At 41.5% G+C, this 14,144-nt stretch overlaps 1 protein-coding gene across 2 annotated transcripts in view; it reads left to right on the top strand.

The window, feature by feature from the left end:
* Positions 1-14,144, top strand: part of B3GLCT (beta 3-glucosyltransferase) — a 604,827-nt gene that overhangs the window by 551,593 nt on the left and 39,090 nt on the right. The gene's annotated exons all lie outside the window — the stretch shown is intronic.

Genomic DNA, 14,144 nt, shown 5'->3' with positions numbered 1-14,144 from the left:
CCCACCCCAAAGTACCCTGTCCCCATGTTGATAACGACAGGGCCTCTTCCTGTCAACCCTGGCCGTTGGTTGTCAGGGTCTGCGGGTGGGGGGCTTATCTGAATCTGGGAGCCCCCTTTAATAAGGGGACCCCCCAGATACCAGCCCCCCACCCTAGGTGAATGAGTATGGGGGGTACATCGTACCCCTACCCATTCACCTGGAGAAAAAGTGACAATAAAATAAACACACAACACAGAGTTTCACCTACTGTACCACTTAAAATATCCAATGCATGCCAGATACAAGTCAGCAAAATTACATACAACTAAGCCGTTTGTGTGTAACACGAATTTGGTCTGTCAAGCATTTGTGGGGATCCAAATTTTCTCACTGCTTCCCAAGCCACCTATCGCCCATGTGAGCAAAACGGCTCCAACAGAAATTCCTGTCCGCATAGACAGATGTGGAGAGAGCAATTGTGCCGGGTGCTATCTCCGGCGTCCCACTATATCGCGCATTGCGCATCGTAATGACGTCATGCGTTGCCACATCATAACCAGTTTCCGCGATGACAACATCTGAAGACCAGTTGGCGGCCATATTATGGCCAGACGCCATCGACACAGGATGTCTCTAGTGTCTGAGAGCAAGGAAAGACTCCTATTGCTCCCAGAATGTACTAAAGAAAATGAAAGGCCCATAACAAGATTGTAGGGCCTTCCTGTGCTGGGTATAGTCACAAACGCACATAGATCTATGAGGTCCCTGAGCTGAGAAGAGTACTTCCACCAGTACAACAAAACATTTATAACAAAAATAACAAATCCATCTGTATGCAAATAATGCAAAACCCAGAGTTGCTTTGTCTATTTCTCCACTATATATGTCCAAGGTGCAGATCTACAGTGTGGGTGTGCATACAGAAGTTAGGTCTCTGTCCAAGTGTTCTTATTTTACTATATTATTTCACCTATCGGCTAATTATTTCCGATTCATTCATTTTATCTGAAAAGAGGGAACTCTTTCTCAAGTTGTCTCATCTCAAATTTATAACTTACTTAAAGAGGGGTTCCGGGCATCATTTTTTTTTGTTTTGTTTTGCAAGCTAAAATTAATTGCAGTAAATAGTCCCTTAAAAATATTAATAGCTCCCCAATCATTCCAGAAATCATTGCAAACACTTGCCTTATATCCTCCAGCTCATGTTGTGGCTGTATCCATCATATGTGTGGGCATGTGAAGCCCAGTTTCTTTTTTCTTCCTGGTTTTCAGGGAGAAGTGCATGCTGGGTGATTTTTAGGCACAGTAATGCCCAGAGACTCCCCAGGAGGCAATGGGGTCTTAGGACAGGAAGTTGAACCACTTAGAACCAGGAACTAGGCAGATTACGAAATTTGCCTAGTAACAGCCAGATAGAAGTGAGTAAAAAACAAACAAAAAAAAACGGTTAATAGAAAAATAATTTTTAGGGTGGAACTCCGCTTTAAGATACATTTAATCTGTTTTGCCTGAATTGAAGCCCTCGAGAAAGAGTCTAAAGTTTTTGGCTTCATTCAGGCCTGGAGGGGTTGTGGCATTAAGATACTTAATCCTGCGCATTTCGCGCTGGAGTAGGATCTTATTCCAATCCCATACTCTAGATGGAATATGGATACGTATATATGTATGTTTACCTACACTATGCCCCAATTACTAACACGTTTTACCTATGTAAAGATAGCCACATTGGCATTGCATTATGTAGACTACACCCTTTGTTTTTTTCAGTTCGCAAAGTATTTTACATGAAAGCGTTCACCATTTAGTGAGATCAGATGTGCTATTTTCTTTATAACTGGGCATTTTAAACAGGCTCCAAATGGAAAAGTACCCTGAACTTTACCTTTGTATTCACTTTGCACAAGTGATTCTCCAATTGATCCCGCCCTGCAACTGGAAGGTGGTGGGGGCCAGTATTCACATCCGGGTTATGCTGATCGGCTGTGTACAATCACAGCCCAGAACTCTGTGTTGACAATCAACACACAGATCTCTACAGCGAGAAAGATCTCTGGGGGTTATCCACAAAAGGGATACGCCGTCGTATCCCTGTTTCTATCTATGGAACTGATCCACAGAATCAGTTTACCATAGATAGGCAGAAGATCCGACATGTGTAATTGAATTACACTGTCGGATCTTAAGGATGCAATTCTAGGCCGGCCGCTAGGTGGCGAGGCCATTGCGGCCCGCCTAGAATATGCAAATGAACACTTACGGCGATCCACGAACGTTCCGACGGGCCCGTCACGCTAAATCTACGTCGTTTACGTCGAGTTAGGCCGTGTGAAAATAGGGCTAAGTCCTATTTGACTAAGCTCTATTAAGTATGGCCGTCGTTCCCGCGTCGAAATTTTAAATTTTAAACTCTACGTCGTTTGCGTAAGACGTCCGTGAATGGCGCTGGACGCCATTTACGTTAACGTCTAAGCAAATGATGTCGGAGTGACGTCTGTTAGCACAATGCACGTCGGGTAAGTTACCCGACGGAGCATACGCAGTACGTCCGGCGCGGGAGCGCGACTAATTTAAATGGGACCCCATCAGATTCGGCACACCTTGCGCCGGACACATTTAAGTTACACCGCCGCAAATTTCAAGGTAAGTGCTTTGTGGATCGGGCACTTAGGTAGAAAATTTGCGGCGGTGTAACTTAAATCGGAAGATTTAAGTTACGCAGGATATTTGTGGATCTGGCCCTCTGTTTCTCATCCTTGTGAAGCAGGGATGAGAAACAAAGGGTTTATTAGTAAAAACAGCACACATTACACATAGGCACACATTTAACCCCTTGATCACACTAGATGTTGACCCCTTCCCAGCCAGTGTCATTAGTACAGTGACGGTGTATAGTATTATCACTGATCACTGTATTAATGTCACTAATGATGTCAGTGGCAGTCAGTCAGTCAGTCCCCCCCGTGTCAGATTGTCCGCCACACTATCGCAGGCTTATTATAAGTCGTTCATTACTGCCATTAATAGTATAAAACTAAAAATTACATTAATCATACAATAGTTTGTAGGTGCTATAACATTCATGTAAACCCATCAATATACACTTATTGGGATTTATTTTTATTTTTATCAAAGACATGTAGCAAGATACATTTTGGACACAATTTATGAAAAATTCATATTTTTAAAAAAAGATTATTGGATATGTTTCGAAGCAAAAATTTAAAAATATTGTGGTGTTTTTTAAAACATTTTTTTTCATTAATGAAAAACCCAGTGGTGATCTAATACCATCAAAAGAAAGCTCTTTTTTTCATGCACATTCCTAATACACATTGCTTTCCCTTGCATTCTGTGTATAATTTTTTTTATTAAACTGTCTCAATACATGCAAGGGGATTTGACCACCAAGTTGACTAGGGGCAGCAATTCTTGTTTGTCTTATTTGTTGCTCTAAAGAGCAACTCTACTAGCATCAGCTACAGAACAGGTCCCTTCCCCATGCTCACAGAGCACATGCAATAGATGGCTCACGTGTCTATAGAGCTTAAATGTGGTTCTTCATTTTGTTATCAAGTAGGATGACCTTTTGATGTATTAAAGTGATAATAAACAATATCCTTATTTTTCCAAAATAATACACCTCTACTACTTGAAGTGTTAAACAAGCGATGCACTTTAGGGGCCATCACTGCTCTCTGCACAGTACAAATCCCATAGTCCCTAGTCCATCTCGGGAGTGAGAAAGAAAGAGTGGCTTTGTTCCTACTAACAAGGACCATGGGGAATGAGCATAACCACCCTCTAACAGGAAGTCAGATCACTGCAGAAAAAAAATGAATTTGGATTTTTAGGTTTTAGAGGAGGCTGAGAGTAATAGAAGATCTTTGAATAGAATAGATTTGTTTTTTTGTAAACCAGAGTTGAGCATCACTTTAATTTGAAGCGTGAAGCATTTTTTTTCTGCAGGTGCAGTGTTTCTGTTCGGTTCTTGATTGATTTGTACCAGAGATTTGCTGACATAATTGCTTGGTAAAGCTTATGATTCTCCCTATAGTTTTTTTATTGCGTAGTTCACAAAATGCATAGTGTGCTTGTGTTGTTAACCACTTCAATACCAAGCACTTTCACCCCCTTCCTGCCCGGGCCAATGTTCAGCTTTCAGCACTGTCACACTTTGACAATTTCTCAGTCATGCAACACCGTACCCATATAAAATTTTTATAATGTATTTTTTTGGTGGTATTTATTTACCACATAAAAAACATGTTTTTTTTTTAGTTTCTGTTATACAATTTTGCAAATAATCTTTCTTCATATTTTTTTTCTTTACATACTGTCATCAATGCAGTACAATGATATGATAAACTCAATAAAAACTGATTGATGGAAAAAAAAATATGATAAACTCAATAAAAACTGATTGATGGGGGAAAAAAAGAATTACAATGTCATATAACTGTTGCAGAGTTTGTTAGGGACACTAACTGGTGACAGTATGTAAAATAAAACATTTTATTTTTTATTTGTATTACGTTTAAAAAAAAAAATGTTTTTACTCCTGTGACCAGGGCAAAGCCATGTTACTCTGGGGAAGTGATCAGGATTTCTTTTTCTTTTTTAAACATTGTGATTTGCTCATACCAGTGAATTTCACTGGTATAAACAACAATGTTTAATTACTGAAACTGATTCATTCAGTATGTATTGTTGTTATTGTCCCTGTCTGTACAATGTGATCACTGTGACCAATCACAGCTAGCAGCAAAATTGTACACAATGAATGGATTTCTTTCATGCCATTCATTGTGTACAATTGTCATGCAATCTGCTTGGTCACAGCAATCACATGGTACTGGCAGCAGGCTGGTACAGTGATCAGTAATCGGCTGTGTTCAGTGGACAGAGCTGGTGACAGATTGTGCCGCAGCGTGGCCACTTTCCGGGAGGACGTTATGACGTCCACCTGGAACGAGGAAAGTCCCACCCTGCCTTCAATTTACAATAGGCTGGAGGGGAACTGGTTAAAAGTAGGTTAAAAATGTGTAATACTAGTAAATATTTCCTAAATTAAATCTCTTAACAAAAAAAAAACACATGCAGGATTTTTCTGCAGTACAGTTCTACAATGCACGCACAGTTCCCCATGTTTTAACCCTTTAAACATGCTGCCAATACATATAAATAGTTGTTCATCTGCCAGAAATGCAATCCGCTCCTAATTTTTCGTTGTGATGTTGAAAACACACAGAAGTTTTGAACTGAGTGGTGTCAGCCCTGCACAGTTGTCTTTTACTAAACTACTGAAATCCCCACACTCTCATATCACCAAGATGAGAAATAAGAGAGCAAATTAGATAACACAGGAAGTGTACACATGGCAACTTTGAAATGCTGACATGATCAATAGGTCATTTTTGTGCACTTATAATAGAGATAAATCAAAATGCTTTCAATTATATATTTAACAAACCAAAAGGGAGCAAATGAGAGATATAAGGTTAGTGTTTTATTTTTGTTATTTGACAACTCATCACAGTTTCTTCTTTGGCTTCCAGTAGGGTTTTTGTATATTATTTTGTGTTTGTACTTATAGAAATTTCGGTGTATTTTGTTATATAGTTTTGCAGTATTGTGTATTGGTTGCACTTGTCTATATAATTTATGTATATCACAATGAATTCATAGAAAGGCCTCATACAGTGATCATTCAAATAGTTCATATATAATAAAACAATTCTTCAATTTTCATTCAGAGTGCCCTTAAATTGTGCCCATTCCGCCAACTTTTTATCATGTGTCAGATTAATAGGTGCATAAGTGTGCAACGATCCCCTTCACCAGTCACCACTGCGCACACCTCTATTAAATACCTGTATTAAGTCTAACAACGCCTTCCCCAGCTGGGGTATACTCCAAAGATAAACAGCTGATCGGTATCTCCTTCACTCCTCCCCTTGTCTCATGCTATTTAGCTGCAGTGTTATTATGGACTATATAGGTACAACTCCTCTCTCCGTCACAATCCCTTGGTTAAAATAAATATCCTTCCATTGCGTATTATTTAAAATTGATTACATTTATTGCACAAGCATCCACTTAGATTAAAAAAAGACAATGCATATTCCTTTGTATGTCAATTCCAGTAATCCACGTCACTTGACTCCGCACAACGTGTGTCGTAACTACCACGTGACTTCTTCATTTTGATACATTTTTTCAGGAGTATCATGGGATAGTTAATCGTTTTCTTCCCCTTCAAAATGTTAAATTTTTATGTGGGTGAGGTATTCTTTAGCAGACATCTAGACTGGAAAGTGTATTTCATTGATGCAAAGCCCCCTTGAAGAACATCAGAAGGAAGACACCTGCTGGTAAAATTTTAAGATCAGTGAGTTTTGATTGATCTCGGACACATTTCAATCTTATGTCAAATTGATGCTATTGGTGCACACCCTATTAAGGTTGTTTATATACTTCAGTTATGGGGAGTGAAGCTGATGTCAGTATGCTGGTTTGGCAAAGCCTCACCTTACTCAAGTTCCCTTATTTCATCCAGTATAATTTATGGCACTCCTGATTTATGATTATTGTAATTAAAGCGGAGGTCCACACAATGAACCTTAGCTTTTTGGAACTCCACCCCCCCCTCCAGTGTCACATTTGGCACCTTTCAGGGGAGCAGATACCTGTATAATACAGGTATTTGCACCCACTTTCGGGCATAGACTCCCGCGGTCATGCCCATTCCCCCCCCCCCCCGCTGTCTTCTGGGAAACACACTGGTCCCAGAAGACAGCGGGGACCAGTGAGTATGCGCAGCGCGACTCGCACATGCGCAGTAGGGAACTGGGAAGTAAAGCCGCAACGCTTCACTTCCTGATTCTCTTACCGAGGATGGGGACGGAGGCAGCTGAGAGCCGAGCGATTACTCGGCTTTGGCTGCCAACATTGCGGGCACCCTGGACAGGTAAGTGTCCATTTATTAAAAGTCAGAAGCTGCAGTATTTGTAGCTGCTGGCTTTTAATATTTTGTTTTTAGGCGGACCTCCGCTTTAATTATCAACTTTATTTTTCTTTGCTTCTTTCCTGATAAAAATGTATGAATGAAGTTATGTAATGTAACTTTTGGCTGTTTGTTGAAAGAAAAACTGTAGGCCGTAAATCACCAGGAAACTTTGACACATGGGTGACTAACAGCTTTCTACAGGTTGTCTTTTAATTTTAATGATTGGAATTCAGATTGATAGCTGAGCAAAATATATTTGTTGACCTCTGTCAACAAACAACGTGATTTAATAGCGCATGGTGTTTTCCGGTGACCGCACTGCTAAACATCAATAAATTCATCCCAACTTGTCTGATAATATGCTTGACTTTGTAGCAAGAGGAACATTTGAACAGACCACACATTTTCATTTGAATTGCAGACAAATCTAATGTGTTAGGATATGACTTTAGAATGAAATTTATAAATGTTCCACTAGATCAACAGTGCATACATTTATGGGAAAATACAATTTGAAATTAAACCTTTGTTAGCTAGTGTGAAAACCCTCCTAGAAGATTTCCTAAGTCTATCACTTTTTTTAGAAGTTGCAGACAGACATTTTTGAGGTCTCAATGGCAGTTTACTAAAACAGCAAAGACTATTCACTTAAGAAAATTAAAGTTCACTGACCTTTGATAAACAAGGGGAAGCCTTGCTCACTTTTAAAACCCAATCACATCTAAGAGATTTATAAAGCAGGATTGTTTAGTTTATGAATTGTAAAACATTTCCCAGTCCCCTAAAAAGACTAAAAATTAAAACATAAAAGGTGGTTAGCGCTAAAGAAAAGAAATGGACAGCTTGCAACAGGTAATACAGTACCAAACAAACCAACTAAGAAAATAATGCAGCACCTCCAGATATATAGAATATTACAAACTTTAAGTGGTTGTAAACCCCAGTCGTGGAATCTGAGCAAAGCACATATATTTGTAGTGTTTACTCTCCAAAGCTTGTCTATTCAGAACACTTTTGCTGTGTGAAGGGTGGTACCTTTCGTTCAATCATCTCCCACAAGTGCTTCTGATAGATGAAGACAGATTTTTGACATGATGTGCTCTTTGGAAGGGGTGTAGAAAAGGGAAGACAGCAGATATACAAGTAAAACTTATGTAGGGGGATGTGTTTTATTTCTGTATATCATCTAAGGCTGTTTCACTTCACTGGGTATATGTGAGGGTTTACAGCCACTTGCCGACCAGCTGTCGTCATTATGCTGCGGCAGGTTGGCTCGAATCACAGTAGCTGTACGTTGGTTCGTGCAATAGATAGAGTGGTTGTGCACACCCGGCACCGAAGCCAGTGTCATTTATACGGTAATCGGTGCATTTTTATAGCACCGATTACTGTAATAATGTCACTGGTCCCAAAAAAGTGTTTAAATCTGTCTGCCGCAATGACACAGTCCTGCTAATAATCGCTGATCACCACCATTACTAGTAAGTAAATAAATAATAAAAATGTCATGAATCTATCCCCTATTTTGTAGACACTATGGGCCATATCCACAAAGAACTCACGGCGGCGTATCTATTGATACGCCGCGTAAGTTCTACGATGCGCCGTCGTATCTTTGTTTTGTATCCACAAAACAAGATACGCCTGAATGTGGGCTAGATATGACTGACGTACGTCTTAGTATGCCGTCGGATCTTAGGTGCATATTTACGCTGGCCGCTAGGTGGCGATTCCGTTGATTTCCGCGTAGAGTATGCAAATTAGCTAGATACGCCGATTCTCAAACGTACGTCCGCCGGGCGCATTTTTTTACGTCGTTTACGTAAGGCTTTTTTCGGGGTAACATTACCCCAGCCTCTGAGGTGTACGCAATGTTAGGTATGGACGTCGGGACAGCGTCAAATTTTCAGTTTTTTGCCTAAATCGTTTGCGAATAGGGCTTTGCATAAGTTACGTTCACGTCGAAAGCATTGACTATTTGCGACGTGATTTCGCGAATGCGCACTGGGATACGTCCATGGAAGGCGTATGCGCCGTTCGTGAAAAGCGTCAATTACGTGGGGTCATACCAGATTACCATACAACACGCCCACTCCAAGCCTGCTTTGAATTACGCGGGCTTACGTCGGCAGATTTACGTTACGCCGGCCCGCATATGGGAGCTAGTTCTTTGTGGATACCCTAGGAGCCACTCTGATTTACGGCGTAGCGCATATGAGATGCGCTACCCCGCCTAAATATACGCCCGTTTTTGTGGATCTGGCCCTATAACTTTTACGCAAACCAATCAATATGTGCTTATTGGGATTTTTTTTTTTACCAAAAATATAATAGGAATACATTTTGGCCTAAACTGATGAAGAAATTAGTCAATATTTTTTTGTTTATAGCACAAAAAATAAAAACCCCAGAGTTGATCAAATACTACCAAAAGAAAGCTCTATTTGTGAGAAAAAAAAAGGACATCAATTTTGTTTTGGGTGCAATTGTCAGTTATAGCGACGCAGTGCTGTATCGGAAAAAATGGCCTGGTCATTAAGGGGGTAAATCCTTCCGGTCCTTGGGCCAGATTCACAGAAAAAGTACGCCGGAGTATCTGCTGATACTCCGGCGTACTTTCAAATTTGCCGCGTCGTATCTTTAGTTTGAATTCTCAAACCAAGATACGACGGCTTCTGGCTTCGATCCGACAGGCGTACCGCTTCGTACGCCTTCGGATCGTAGGTGTAATACTTTGGCGCCCGCTGGGTGGAGTTTGCGTAATTTTCCGCGTCGGGTATGCTAATTAGCTGTTTACGGCGATCCACGAAGGTACGCGCGGTCGTCTCATTCTCTTACGTCGTCGCTAGTCGGCTTTTCCCGCCGTAAAGTTACAGCTGCTATTTCGTGGCTTATATTTAGACTTGCCATGTTAAAGTATGGCCGTCGTTCCCGCGTCAAATTTTTATTTTTTTGAATAGGAAAGGACGTAACGCACGTCGCTGTTCAAAAGATTACGTTGGTGCGACGTCATTTCGCGCAAAGCACGGCGGTAAATTTCAAAACGGAGCATGCGCAGTACGTTCGGCGCGGGAACGCGCCTAATTTAAATGATACACGCCGCCGCAAGTTTACAGGCAAGTGCTTTGTGAATAAAGCACTTGCCCGTAAAACTTGCGGCGGTTAACGTAAATGCGATACGTTACGCCGCCGCAATTCTATGTGAATCTGGCCCCTTGTGTTTAAACCATGTAACAACACAGAATTCATACTGTGCAAAAAGCATCCACAATATTCAAATGATAATAAAAAATAAATCGGTGTGAATAAAGTCCAATGCAAAATATGTAATAAATATCACTGCAAAGAAAGTGTCTTTCACCAGCTAATGGAAATCCTCTCCACCATAAATTAGCAGTAGAACTAAAATGCACTCGCCAACATTAAAGCTGCCAGAAGAAAGCAGCAGCGTGCTTTCTTTTCTTATCTCACTTCAGCAAACAGCATTCCACAGTGTAAGAACTGTGGGCCTGATCCACAGCCGCCGAGCGCAACTTAACTTTTCAGAGTTAAGTTACACTGCCGCAAATCTCCCAAGTTAGGTGCCGATCCACAAAGCACTTACCTGGAAATTTGCGGCGCTGTAACTTAACTCCGTCCGGCGCAAGGCGTTCCTAATACAAATGGGCGATTCCCATTTAAATTAGGCCGGCTCCCGCGCCGGACGTACTGCGCATGCTCCGTCGGGTAACTTACCCGACGTGCATTGCGCTAACTGACGTCGCTCCGACGTCATTTGCTTAGACGTTAACGTAAATGGCTTCCAGCGCCATTCACGAACGTCTTACGCAAACGACGAAGAATTTCAATTTCGAACGACGGCCATACTTAACATGGCTTAAGAGAGCTAGGGCTGAGCCCTAATTTTACGCGGCGTAACTCGACATAAACGACGTAGAATTAGCGCGACGGGCCCGTCGGAACGTTCGTGGATCGCCGTAAGTGTTCATTTGCATATTCTAGGCCGGCCGCAATGGCCTCGCCACCTAGCGGCCGGCCTAGAATTGCATCCTTAAGATCCGACAGTGTAATTCAATTACACATGCCGGATCTTCTCCCTAACTATGGAAAACTGATTCTGTGGATCAGTTCCATAGTTAGGACCAGGGATACGACGGCGTAACAGCAGTTACTCTGTCGTATCTCTTTTGAGGATTTGGCCCTGTATGTTGCCACATACTCTACAAATGGAATCCCCCCAAAATAGTGTTTTCAAGTGCCTCATGCTTTCTAATGAGTCATTCCAATATCCCAACATGCGTTAAAACTGTGTATTTATCTCGCCCCCAAACCCTTTATAAAAGGAACGTCAGCTTCCTGGGCCTATTTTATATGAGATATTACTAGTGCTTGTTGACCAGTTCTAGTTGCTTGACCTGCAGTCCAGACCTTTCACCAACTAAACATTTTCATCTTGAAATGAATAATATGACCAGCAAGTCACATGCCAGCTCATTCAGTATTGCTCAAATTAGGACACATGGACACCTATAATTGCCTTTCACTCTTTTACTGCTTTAAAAAGAAAAGCCTATACAAAAGTTTCACTCATGAGAGAATTATGAATAACTAATTTCTCCTCCGGATCATAAGGATAGAGTGGTGTTCTGGCCAGTAATACTAGAATTGAGTTTGGCAGTGAGGCAGAGACATAGAAGACCACGTGTTCCATCAAGTATACCCCCTTTTTACATTTATTTGAACTTTTTTCTCTCTAAATGTTTATCTATGTTTGTCCAAAGAATGTTTAAAGTGTTTGTTAACCCACATGGTTAACTTTACATTATCCTAATTGTTGATTCATCTAATGTCCCCCTGTGACTGTGCTTTATTAACCACTTGCCGACCGCCGCACGTAGATATACGTCGACACAATGGCACGGGCAGGCAAATGGGCGTACCTGTACGTCCCTTTAAATTTGGCGCCAAGCGGGTGCTCACAGGTCCCAGGAACTCGATGTTCCCGGGCGGCCCGTGATTGCGGTCAGCAAAGGCAGAACAGGGGGATGCCTTTGTAAACAAGGCATTACCCTATTTTGCCTAGTGACGTGTCACTGGTGGCTGTCCCCTGTGGTCGGGAACGGTCATCAGTGATGTGTCACTCGTAGCCACGCCATCTAACATTAAGAATCACTCCCTAGTACTGACTTAACCCCTCCAGCGCCACCTAGTGGTTAACTCCTTCACTGCCAGTGTAAGTGCATTTTTATAGCGCTGATCGCTGTAAAAATGACAATGGCCCCAAAAATGTGTCAAAAGTGTCCGATGTGACCGCCATAAAGTCGCAGTCACAATAAAAATCACAGATAGTCGCCATTACTAGTAAAAAATGTAATATTGATTAAAATGGCTTAAAACTATCCCCTATTTTGTAGCTGCTATAACTTTTGCGCAAACCAATCAATAAACGCTTATTGCGATTTATTTATTTTTTACCAAAAATATGTAGAAGAATACATATCAGCCTAAACTGAGCAAAAAGTAAAAAATATTGAATTTATTTCAAAATTGGGGCTCTATTTTTGTTTATAGCGCAAAAAGAAAAAATCGCAGAGGTGATCAAATACCACCAAAAGAAAGCTCTATTTGTGGGAAAAAAAGGACGTAAATTTTGTTTGAGAGCCACGCAGCTGACCGCGCAATTGTCAGTTAAAACGCCACAGTGCTGAATCACAAAAAGTGGCCTGGTCTTTAGCCAGCGAAATGGTCCAGGGCAGAAGCGGTTAAAAATGCAGCTATATATACCTGTTTACAGAGTGCAGATCGGTGATCATGTGACATGCCGCCCCTCTCTTCTCTCGGCCTAACAGATGCAGCGGGCGGGGCTGAGGTTCCTCCGTTGACGTCATTCAGGAGAGGTGAAGCAGAGAGGCGGCCTCGCCCGTTGCAGCTGTAATGTGAGAGAAGAGACAGTCAGCATGTCACTTGATCGCCGATCTGCACTTAGTAAACAAGGTATTTAGCTGCTTTTTTAATAAAGCACAGTCACAGGGGGACATTAGATGAATCAACAAAGAGGATAGTGTAATATTAACCCTTTTTTGAGAAGCAGGACGGGAGGGGGCAGCGCGGACATGGAGCAGACAGTCAGAGAGGGAAAGGGGGGAGAGGATTGAGGAGCGGACACAGAGCAGGGCTGTGGCGGACGGAGGCACTTATGCTGACTACGGTGTCAGGGCTCAGCAGCCCTGATATATTGTGGTCAGTGTACAGAGTGGAGGGCAGAAACTGGCAGAATCAGTCAGGTATTTCAGGTGATACAGGGGGCCAAATTACACAGCACAAGCACTGTGCTGTATATATTGCTTTAAAGAAACGGGAACTTTTTTTTTTGGGGAGGGGGGGTTAACAAACACTTTAAATTTCTCTTAACTAATGACTGACTCACTACCTCTGCTGAAACTGTGTTTTCAGTTGAAATATAAATATTAAAGTGTTACTAAACCCAGGACTCTGCATTCACTTTAACTGGTTTTACACAATACACAGAACATGGAAATGCAATTATTTTAGTAAATATTTACTGCTAAATACATTTTCTCGTCAGCAGCTAGAGCAGTCATGGGACTTCTACCCATGTCCGGTTAAAGCTTGTAGGAGGAGTTTCCATTCTCCTCTGACTGTCCTGTGAGGCTGCAGGACCCCTGACCCTCTGTCTGGACAGTACTGATTGTCTTTGTGCATATAAAAAAAAAAACTCTTTAGTAATACACACTAAACTGAGCATGTATAGAGTGATTCCAAAGGATCTGTACTATCAGCAGATGTATTGGGGACAGTGGAAGAAAGGGAAGATCAGAGAAGATGGGATCTAACACCCTTTTACACATTGCACATAATTAACCCCTTAGGATTCACAATGAGTATAACAAGGATGCTTTACTGCATATACAGACTGGTTTTACTGTTGTGGGTTTAATAACGCTTTAACATAAAGCTTTGTAAACAGTCTTGCTGGAATTGTTGAATAAAGAATACCAGAAAGGCTGAATTACTTTATGCTGAAGGCATTTGATCATGTAATCTCTGTTGAAAGGTAGGCTCAGCAAAATACAAGTCATGATTCTCCCATTCCATTAAGTAGAGAATATGTCCAAGTGCCTAGGATTTTTATGGC

Source organism: Rana temporaria, chromosome 2 (assembly GCF_905171775.1).
Source record: "Rana temporaria chromosome 2, aRanTem1.1, whole genome shotgun sequence".
Lineage (NCBI taxonomy): Eukaryota > Metazoa > Chordata > Amphibia > Anura > Ranidae > Rana > Rana temporaria.
This window is presented reverse-complemented; position numbering and strand designations above follow the sequence as displayed.